The following is a 12,192-nucleotide window of genomic DNA, read 5'->3' on the forward strand; positions in this document are numbered from 1 at the left end:
GTGGAGGATGCAGGATAGTCCAGCGGGTTTTTGGAGCTGACAAGCAGGCTGGCAGGTAACAATAAGTGAGCACAGAGAACTCCCACTCAGCTAGGCTGAGATACACGTTGCACTGGCAATGTAGGAAGGCTATGGACCTTCCTAAATACCCCATGCCGCGCTATGACTTGCTGAAGGGAGCACATGACTCACCAAGATTGGGCAGTTGAATCACATGGTCAGAAGGCAAGATGGCGGCGCCCATGAGAAATGGAACGGAAACACCGCCAGGCCCTACCAGCCCTGAGTGACAATGTGCCCAAACAAAAACACGCGCAGCCAATGCCCCTCGCCAAACACCAGCGCCACCGCCAGACACCCCCCCGCCATAGTGACCTCACAGGTAATACCCGACGACCACCATGCCAAGAAACCCTGGCCCTGACAAATATTGATATATGGTTGTAAATGAAAACTTAATGTTTATTAGATATACTTTAAAAAATGTCCCTCTATCTCTAGGACAAAGTGTAGAGCGAAATATTGATTAAAATATAGAGAGATGGTGATAAGAAAATGTATTAAAGAATGTGTATTAAAACAAAGTTATACCCGCAGTGTCTATGTGATTATTACTACAGAATAGAGACAGGAATATTATGATTAAACTATTGAGTCACCTAAGTAAATTACAACAGCTTGATGGATATAGGTGTTTAAATAATATTACAGGTGTGTGCAGATGTAAAATCTTCTCCTTATGCATCTAAGATGACGTCATGTCAAAGTACCACTGAAGCCGGACAATCGGCAGGCATGCGGCACGATCCAGGTCATCGTGACCCAGATCGCGCCGTTTACACTGCAGGGTTTCACGAGTTATTCCCATGTAAAACCCTGCAAGTTACAGGGTTGAATTGCTGGGTCACTCGACCCAGCAATCCAACCCTGTCCCCTTTTATACCAAGGAGCTACCCGGGTTAACCCTGCAATAATCTGGGTTTTAGCTCTGGTGTGAAAGGGGTATTAGAGTGATCTCACCTAGCAGTCAATGCTAGATGATTATTCTCTGACCCTGCAAGAATTTGAACAAGACATTGGCTTCTGACCTCCAGCCTTCATTTTGAAAGTCTTCTGTCTGCTTCCAAATTGGATTACAGTGTATCAGCCTGTCCTGTTTACTGGCACGACTTTGCTACTGGATAACAAATGCTGTGTACCAAATATTGGGCTCATATTCGGATCACGTTTCTTTCTCAAGCCTGCTTGTTGATGATGCCTTGCATTGCTGTTATTTGGACTTTGCTTGTTATATCCTTGGCTGCTGATCATCCCTGGACTGTGTGTCGTTACTGGACTGCCTAAGTATGAGTTACTGGTGGACTGATACTATAAGACAGGTGAGCAACACTCTAAAAACAGTCATTGTGGTTGCCGTGCATTGCCATATTTATGCTAGTGTCTATGCCATTGGGGTCCAACATTTGATAAGAAGGTACAGGTGGAGTCTCCCATATCCAAATATTCCGAAATACGGAATAATTTTGGCATGACTGAGATAATGAAACTTTTGATTTTTGATGGTTCAATGTACATAAACTTTGTCTAAGGCACAAATTATTAATAATATTATATTACCTTCAGGCTATGTGTATAAGGTGTATATGAAACATAAATGAATTTCATTTCTATACACAAACTTTGCTTGAGCCACAAAATTATTGAAAATATTGTATAAAATTACCTGCAGGTTGTGTGTATAAGGAGTATATAACACATAAATGCATTCTGTGTGTATATTTGAGTCCCATTCCCAAGATATTTCATTATGGTATGACATTATTCCAAAATACGGAATATTCCGTTATCCAATTACCCCTGGTCCCAAGCATTTTGGATATGGGAGACTCAACCTGTAATTAAATATAGTTGCCTGTGACACTGTCACTCTCTTCTATGTCAATGATGTTCGTAGTATTAAAATCTACTATTGTTGTAACATTTCTGTTTTCTTCTTGTAGTGCTTGTATAGATCGTAAATCCATGATCGCAATAGAGAGTGGGTGGTACTAAGTATGTTTGGGCACTTACTGGTTATGTGATTCAAGTTCCTAGGAAAATATCCATATCAAAGCCTAAATTAAGTAATTTCCAGGAGAGAATTTGTAAGTTATAATCCATTTATCTTCCATTTTAGAAATTATGGATATGTTGCCTCCTCCATGGTATTTCTACCTTCTTAATGCCTATGAATTTTAGATTGCTCGGGGCATGGTTGTTGTTTTATGAATGTGTGCCTAGCTATTTTTTCACATTCCTGTGTTCTGTCACTTTCATGCTCCTGAGATATTGTATCACATAAACTGCACAAAAATAGTTTTTTTTCCTCTTATGTTATATTGTATATTTGTTGTATTGCATTTAAGTGTTTGTGGGTTTTGTGCTAGTCTGGTTTGTGGATCTGCACACTATACAGCAGTTGCAGTGGAAAAAACAGGAGATATGGTAAGAACTTACCTTTGTTATCTCCGTTTCTACGAAGTCCTTAGGGTCCACAGGGATACCTTGGGGTATAGGTCTTGGCTCCACAGCCATGGGCACCACAGAGTTAAAGATGTCCTCCCAGGATGCACTGGGCCCCCTCCTATACCCCGCCCCCAGGCCAAGGCACCTCAGTTTTAGTATCAAGCCATAGGCCGGGAGAGAGGAAAAAGGAAGAAGAAAGTCTGGAACACACAAGATTCACATTCTCATAGAAAAGGGAGACAGAAACTGGTGACCAGAACACCCCCCACGGAAGCACAGGGCGTCAGGGCGGGCGCCCTGTGGACCCTAAGGTCTTCGTAGAAACGGAGATAACAAAGGTAAGTTCTTACCATATCTCCTGTTTTCTACCTCAGGGTCCTTAGGGATCCACAGGGATACCTTGGGGATGTCCCAAAGCAGTATCCTTCAAGGGAGGGGACGCTCCTGTGCTGAGAGGAGAATCCGCCGCCCGAAGGAAGCATCCTGAGAAGCAAATGTGTCAAAGGCGTAATGCTTGACGAAAGTATGGACAGAGGACCACGTGGCCGCCTTACAAAGCTGAAGAGTTGAGGCGCCACGTCGAGCTGCCCACGAAGGTCCCACAGATCTTGTAGAATGAGCTTTCACAGAGGGTGGCACTGGGAGTCCCTCGTGAGTGTATGCCTCAGAGATCGCCATGCAGAGCCAGTGTGCCAAAGTCTGTTTATTGGCAGGCCAACCCCTCCTATGAAATCCATATAGGACGAACAAAGAGTCCGATTTTCTCAAAGAACTGGTACGGTCCACGTAAATCCGCAGAGCCCGTACCACATCCAAAGAAGCCTCACCAGCTGAGAGATCAGATGAATTAAAGGCTGGGACCACAATTTTTTCGTTAATGTGGAAACTAGATACTACTTTAGGAAGGAATTCAGGACGGGTACGAAGTACCGCCCTGTCCGAATGAAAAATTAGAAATGGGGGACGACATGAAAGAGCCCCCAAATCCGACACCCTTCTGGCTGAAGCAATAGCCAGAAGGAACACTGTTTTTGCCGTAAGCCATTTCAGATCCACAGAACCCAGAGGTTCAAATGGAGGATCCTGTAGCGCCTTCAGGACCACAGTCAGATCCCATGGAGCTACCGGATGGACATAGGGAGGCTGGATGCGAAGGACACCCTGCATAAAGGTACGGATATCAGGCCGCGTGGCAATCCTTTGTTGAAACAAAATCGACAGGGCAGAAACATGCACCTTCAGTGAAGCAAGGCGTAGATCTAAATTCAAGCCTGCCTGAAGGAAAGCCAACACTCTCGATATTCTAAACTCGCGAGGATCGTACGCTTTAGGGCGACACCACTCAAAATAGGTATGCCACACCCTGTGGTAAATTCTAGCTGAAGCCGGCTTACGAGTATGTAACATGGTATTGACCACCGCTCTAGAGAAACCCATGGACCTCAAGAGGGAAGCCTCAAGAGCCACGCCGTCAAAGATAGCCGACTCAGGTCCGGGTAGAGACAAGGACCCTGAGACAATAGGTCCGGCCTCTGAGGTAACAGCCAAGGAGTGTCGATGGATAGACACTGGAGATCCGAGTACCAACTCCTTCTGGGCCACGCCGGGGCCACCAGCAGGATCTTGCCTCCTTCCTGCCTGAACTTTCGAATTACTCGAGGCAGCAGGGAGAATGGAGGAAACAGGTACGCGAATTGGAAGTTCCACCGTGCCGACAGAGCGTCCACCAGGAGAGCTCCCGTGTCTCTTGTTCGGGATCCGTACGCCCACAGCTTGCGGTTGTGTCTGGAGGCCATGAGGTCTATTTCGGGAAGACCCCACTTGTCCACCAGGAGTTGGAACACCTCCTGGTGAAGAGACCATTCCCCCGGGTGTACATCGTGGCGGCTGGGGAAGTCCACCTCCCAGTTCAGCACACCCGGAATGAAGACGGCCGAAATGGCCGGCAGATTGCCTTCTGCCCAAGTCAGAATGCGGGACACCTCCTTTAGAGCCGCTTGGCTTCGAGTTCCTCCCTGACTATTTAGGTAAGCCACCGTGGTGGCATTGTCTGACTGAACCTGCACAGGTTTCCCTAGCAGGAACGGTCTTGCATGTTGCAGCGCCCTGAACACTGCTCGAATTTCTAATATATTGATTGGCAGGTTCGATTCCTCCGACGTCCACCGGCCCTGGAAGACATGTGGGCCTGTCACAGTGCCCCAGCCCCGAAGGCAAGCATCCGTTGTTAGAAGGACCCAATCCGAAATCCAAAACGGACGTCCCCTGCTGAGATGAGACTTTTGTAACCACCACGTCAAAGACAGGCGCACTTCCGGAGTGAGCCTGATCATCTGCGTCTTTATTCGACGGGGATTTCTGTCCCATCTGGACAGGATCAACATTTGTAGAGTCCTGGAGTGGAACTGGGCATACTCCACCATGTCAAACGTTGACACCATGGATCCCAGTAACTTCATCGCCGAGAGAAGAGACACTCGGTGACTGCTTAGAACATTGCGTATCTTGGACTGCAACAGGGCTATCTTTTCCTCCGTCAAAAAGATCCTCTGTTGCTGAGAGTCCAACAATGCCCCGAGATGGACCATTCTCTGAGAAGGAATTAGAGAGGACTTCTTCCAGTTCACTATCCAGCCGTGAGCCTGCAATACCGATATTGTCAGTTGTAGATGGCTGCAAAGGACTTGTGGTGACCCTGCCAACAACAGAAGGTCGTCCAAGTAAGGTAACAGGCGAACTCCCTGCAACCGCAGGTGTGCCGCCATGGCCGCCATTACTTTTGTGGACACCCGAGGAGCCATGGAAAGGCCAAACGGTAGGGCCTGAAACTGGTAATGGAGGTCCAACACTGTAAATCTGAGGTAGCGCTGATGAACCCTGGCAATGGGGATATGCAGGTAAGCATCCTGAATATCCAGGGACACCATAAAATCCCCAGGCTGCATAGCTAAAACAATAGAACGCAGAGTCTCCATCCGGAACCGAGGGACCCTTAAAAACTTGTTCAGGGACTTGAGGTTGAGTATAGGTCGGTATGATCCATTTGGTTTTTGAACCAGAAAAAGGTTGGAGTAATATCCGGTCCCTCTCAGGGATAACGGAACAGGTTCTATTACTCCCATTTGAAGCATAGAATGCACCGACTCTTGGATCGCTAGAGCCTTCGTTGGATCTGAAGGACCTGCTGTTACAAAGAACTGATGAGGAGGCCTTCTGCGGAAGGAGAGGGCATATCCTTGAGATACCACCTCCCGTACCCAAGTGTCTGTGGTGGTTTTGAACCAACACTGGGCGTATTGCAGAAGTCGGCCTCCCACCCTGGGATCCCCCAAGGGGAGGCCCAACCCGTCAGGCTGAGGGTTTGTCGTCCGGCTTGGCAGCTGGACGTCTGGTACTCCAAGCTTGCTTCTTGGTCTTAGTGGTCTTTTTGGGACTTGAAGGTCTCGGAAAGGACTGAACCCTAGGTTTTCCCGGAGGGCGATAGGGCCGAAAGGACGGATTTTTAGACCCAGACGGAGTCGGGGCTGAGGGTAGACACGCAGATTTGGCAGCCGCCAACGTGTCTACTATTTTGTCCAAGGCTGGTCCAAACAGGACCTGTCCATTGTAGGGTAAGCATTCCAAGCCTTTCTTGGATTCAGCGTCCGCCCTCCACAAACGTAACCACAAGGAGCGTCGAGCGGCCACAGCGGCCGCAGAAATCCTAGAAGTAAGCAGGCTCAAATCCAAAGCTGCTTCGTTAATGTACGTAGCGGAATCCCGAAGGTTACCCACTAACATAACCTGTTCGCTGGTACCCTCAGAAGCGAATGATGTCTCCAAAGCGTCCGCCCACCTTTCCATAGCCTGGGCCACCCAGCAGACAGCCATAGCTGGTCTAGATGCTCCTCCAGCAAGGGAATAGATGGACTTAAGACACACCTCCACCTTACGGTCTGTAGTGTCCGTCAGAGAAGACATAGACGGCATAGGCAAAGTTGCGCTCTTTACTAAGCGCGTAACGTGAGAATCCACCTGAGGAGGAGACTCCCATTTAGTGAAATAATCTTCCGCAAAGGGATAAGTACGTGCCAGACGCTTGTGAGGTTGAAATCTTTTTCCTGGAGATTTCTAGGCCTCCTCCATGTGATCAACTAGCTGACCAGATAGGGGGAAAATTGCTGCAGCTCCTTTAACCTCTTTAAAATAAGCATGAGTAGGCGCTGCAGGTAAGTTGTCGTCAGTAATTACCATGGCCGCATGGACTGCCCGTATGAGGCCTGGAATGTAAATACTAGACTTAGCCTCTGCTTGAGGAGTTTCGGTGTCCGACAAATCTAGAATTTCACCCTCATCAGACGACCCGTCATCCTCATCATCCTGAGCGGATGGATATGAGAATAATGGTCTTTTAGCAGGTCTGGATTGATCCTGCTGTGTACTCCGCACCCCAGAATCAGACAAACCTGGGTCAGCCTGATTAAGGACCTGTTGCGGGGGGTACTGCATTACTATCGGTCCCGGAACTCCCAGAACAGGAGGCGGGATTACCGCCTGCTGTGCAAACCCCAATTGTGTAAACGTAGGAGGGGCTGCAAGCCTATTTACAAGAACAGTCAGGGCTTGTGCAAAACAAGCCCAAGGTGGTTCCTGAGAGGTGCTGGGTACAGCAGAGTTACCAGGGACAGCCAAACATGCAGCACATAACCCACCCTGGAGTACCGCCCCCTCCCCCACACCTGCTTTACATCTGGAGCAGGAAAATAGGAGAGGAACAGAGTCCTCACTGGACATAGTGGTATGTGACTCTCCTCTCACAGAAATAAATCATAAACTGTGAGGTAAATTCCTACCCTGACAGTACTGGCACTGAGAGGGCTGGTCAAGAGGAAGAAATAGGGATAGCTAAAATGGCTGACAGGAGAAAAATCAGGCACACAGAGCTAGCATAAAGTCACATACAATGCAGAAACGCTGCACTAAGTGCACTATCACTTACACAGACTTACAGCCTGGCAGTGATAGCGCTACATACGCTGACCTTTACTGGAGGAGAGGTATGTAAGGGGCACCCCAGGCTCCGCACCCTGTCACCACAGCGTCTGCATAAAATGGCCACCGGAGGATGAAGGGAGGCGGGCCTGAGGAGGATCACTGCCTCAGCCCGCCAAAGCCTTAATGTAAGGCGCCGACAGCAGTGATGGGGAGGAGCCTCCTGTGCGCTACAGGGAAGGCATCCTCCCCTGGCAGGCCATTAACCCCCCGGGATGCTGGAGCGTGTTCCGCAACGCTCCAGCCCTGTATCCCTGGTGGTCTAGTGGAGAGCGCAGGCATCCGCCTGGCTCCACTATACTGCCGTCCCCAGGGAGCCCCCAGCCCTGGGGACCCCGGACTGTGATTCAGCGGGCGCCTACTGCAGACGCCCGCTGCTTACCTGCTGCCCCCCGTAGGTCCGGCCACAGTCCCAGGCCCCCGGAGGTTCCGCTAGCAGGAACCCCCAAGAGCCCGCCGAGCTCCCCGGATCACTACCGGTGGTCGGCGCCGGCGGGGGTGTCGGAGCGGTAGCATGGACGTCTGCTGGACAGTCCTATGCTACCGCTCTTGAAGATCTTCAGGGGCTGTTACACAGCCACCCTCTGCGATGACCCAGCTTCCCGGCCGGGCACCTACTGAAAACTGAGGTGCCTTGGCCTGGGGGCGGGGTATAGGAGGGGGCCCAGTGCATCCTGGGAGGACATCTTTAACTCTGTGGTGCCCATGGCTGTGGAGCCAAGACCTATACCCCAAGGTATCCCTGTGGATCCCTAAGGACCCTGAGGTAGAAAGCCTTTGTTAATTTTACCCTAGTCATGGTTCTTTAATTTCTTATTCTCTTAATATTCTTAACTAGATATTTTATATGTTGCTAGATTTATTTTACTCTACTTTTATTTGTCTTTACCATTCTTTAGCAGGATTGATCAATGTGTTTTCATATTATGTTTAGAAGCTGTAAATTCAACATTGTGTTGAGTAATAAATGATATATTGTCTTTCTCTTGTTCCGTTTGTTGTTTTGGTATCATGAGTGTTAAATGTTAAGTAGAATCTGATTGGTTGCTATGTGCAAAATCTGAACTTCTAAAAACTCTCACTTTAGTAAATATATCCCTCTGACTGTTGAGTATATTTAACATGTTCACATCTTTTCTGGTAATCAATTATCATATATAGTAATGTGATATCACACGTCATCAGCATATAGTGTTTTTCCCATTTGATGTTATTATTTAAGGATATACAGTATTTACATGGTGTCTCTTTAGTAGTTCTTTTGTTTTGTTTTTTTACCAATGGCTGTAGAAGAAAATCAATGTACTGTTAGGTGTTCGATGTGAGTGACTTTATACCTGATATTATTGGTTTGCCGAGAGGGTTTGTAAGTCTTCTGTGGAGTTTTGGTATATGGTATATGACTGGTATTTTTGTTTAGTCTACTTTATTTATTAGCTGTTATTTATATCGCGCACACATATTCCACAGCACTTTACAAGAGAATATTTGTCCATTCACATTGGTCCCTGCCCCAGTGGGCCTACAATCTATATTTCCTACCACATGCTCACAAACACGCACTAGAGTTAATTTTTGTTAGGACCAATTAACCTACCAGTATATTTTTGGAGAGTGGAAGGAAACCCACGCAAGCACAGGGAGAATATACAAACTCCACACAGTTAGGGCTGTTGTTAAGTATTGTGAGACCTTTCCCCTTGTGTATAGGTTTAAACACCAGAATATTTTTTTTTTTTTCAGGTCATTGAGGGGCCTATGTATTAATGATCTTGGCACTGCAGCGATTAGTAACAGTCCATCTCGTGACAAACATTTTATAATTTACAAAAATGCCCCAGCTCTGTAATAAATGTAGCTCACAGGGACAGCAGTAGTGATAAGTGATGTCCCTGTGAGTTACATCCCTGGCATATTGAAGGAGTCTCACATTTGTGAAAGACTCCTCCTGAGACTCTGGCAATGTATATGCAGAGTCAGATTCTGATGCTGAACAAAGGCTGCGGGAGGGGGATCATAAAATCCCTCTCCTGTGAGATTGCCTCCATAGGTTTAAAGTGGTTTACACCATTTGAGGATGAGGCAAACCTACAGGGCCAAACTCTGATAATTCTGGGTCAGTCAGTAGCTCCCATTGACAATATTGAGGACTGTGGTCTGTAGCACTCCTGAGCCTTTTGTAGATTTATCCTGCATTAGGCTGTTAGTGCATAACTGGAATACATAAAATTATGCAGAAACTTCTGTAACGTACTCCATCCCATAAGCACAGATTTATTTATTTATTAACAGTTTCTTATATAGCGCAGCATATTCCGTTGTGCTTTACAATTGTAAGCATTAATAGAACAAAACTGGGTAATAACAGACAGATATATAGGTAGTAAGGCCCTGCTCGCAAGTTTACAATCTATAGATGATAATCCCACACTAAGGGGCCTATGTATCAAAGCTTGATGAGAGAGAAAATTGTGAGATATAAATCACCATCCAATTAGCTTCTAACTTACATTTTAAAGGCTGTGTTTGAAATATGACAGTCAGGAGCTGATAGGTTAAAACTTTTTCTCTCACATCAAGCTTTGATACATAGGCTGCTAAATGTTTATTATATTCTCAGTTCCTGAATCTTAACCCTCTTAGGTAAAGTATGAATAGCATATATTCCTGGTTAATAAGTAAAGGGGTGCTAGCGCTCAAAACCTTAACAACATTTAAACTACAAAAAAATAAGCCAAAATGAGTTCTAAGATTAGGGCACTTTAAAATCCCCAAATTATAAAAATATATATATATATATATATATATATATATATATATATATTTACTATAGGATTCCTATTGCAAAGCAAACATTTTTTTTGTGGGTATTATTAAAAAAAAAAGAAGACGCGATTAAAAAGTGCCACACAGGGCCTGATTCAGAATTGCCTTCAGCAGCTGCATTTTTTTTAAAAGCCGAAGCAGTTATAATATGTAAATGCTAGTTTCAGCTTTCCCTTTTGTGAATTAGCATGCGCCCGAAAGTGCAAGCCCTGAGTCGTCCACTTTCAGTGCCTGTGCATGCTGCAACATCGCCGGTTACTCTGAACAATCCATCATTGGATCACTTATATACTATATGTAGTGCAATACCTACAGCTAATCACAACATAAGCAAATCTTTCATGGCCTGAGTTTTTTTAATATGTGATGATTGGATTAGTGTAATATCACAGAGATTTATTATGACCAGTGATTGCAAATCTAATGAGGCATTGTTTGACACAAAATAACTAACATGCTTGATTATAGTGCACACATTGTTACAAGGTTCACACCTGTGACTATGTAACAGTGCACACTCTAGCAGTCCATCATGTTACCTTCAATATGGCAAAGACCGAACTCAATGCTTGCCCACCTACCAGGGTCCCCTCCACGGGAGGAGATAGATCCCCTTCTGTTTCCTGCCCCCTTCCTCTTTTCGTTTACATCACCATTGTTTCAATGGGTTTCATCGTCTTCACTCTTCACATTCCAGTTCTCTCTCAAACACACCACTATCACTTCCGCAACATCTTTCAGATCTGGGCACAGGTCACTAAAACTGTAGTTTACTCAACGAGGCTGAAGTTGGCTTCTTATTCGGCCAACTTCTTATTCATTTCTTATTCACTTCTTATTAATTTTCCAGCTTCTTATTCAGAAAATGTTACATTAAAACATTTAAATAAAGTTAGATCACTAAACTAACACTATGTAAACAAAGAATTATGTCCCCTACACAGTTTACAATTATTATTTTCCTGGCACAATAAGGATTTGGGCATGAAAAGGGCAGTAAAGCGGGCACAGGCACTATATTTTGTCATTTTGAATAAGAAGCTGTAGTTGTGCAGGGGTTAACTAGCTTCGGTCATCAAATGTTACACTTGAAACCCACAGAGGGTGGTCTGGTACATATGACCTACTTGTCATTTGTCTTGACCAACAAGGATTTTGGCATGAATAGGGCAGTAAACGGGCACAGGCTCCAGAATTTGTCATTTTGAATAAGAAGCTGTAGTTGTGCAGGGGTTAACTAGCTTCGGTCATCAAATGTTACACTTGAAACCCACAGAGGGTGGTCTGGTACATATGACCCACTTGTCATTTGCCTTGACCAACAAGGATTTTGGCATGAATAGGGCAGTAAACGGGCACAGGCACCACATTTTGTCATTTTGAATAAGAAGCTGTTGTTGTGCAGGGGTTAACTAGCTTCGGTCATCAAATGTTACACTTGAAACCCACAGAGGGTGGTCTGGTACATATGACCCACTTGTCATTTGTCTTGACCAACAAGGATTTTGGCATGAATAGGGCAGTAAACGGGCACAGGCTCCAGAATTTGTCATTTTGAATAAGAAGCAGTAGTTGTGCAGGGGTTAACTAGCTTCGGTCATCAAATGTTACACTTGAAACCCACAGAGGGTGGTCTGGTACATATGACCCACTTGCCATTTGTCTTGACCAACAAGGATTTTGGCATGAATAGGGCAGTAAACGGGCACAGGCTCCAGAATTTGTCATTTTGAATAAGAAGCTGTAGTTGTGCAGGGGTTAACTAGCTTCGGTCATCAAATGTTACACTTGAAACCCACAGAGGGTGGTCTGGTACATATGACCCACTTG

This window comes from Taudactylus pleione, unplaced genomic scaffold (genome assembly GCF_031769625.1).
Source record: "Taudactylus pleione unplaced genomic scaffold, aTauple2 ptg000066l, whole genome shotgun sequence".
Taxonomy (NCBI): domain Eukaryota; kingdom Metazoa; phylum Chordata; class Amphibia; order Anura; family Myobatrachidae; genus Taudactylus; species Taudactylus pleione.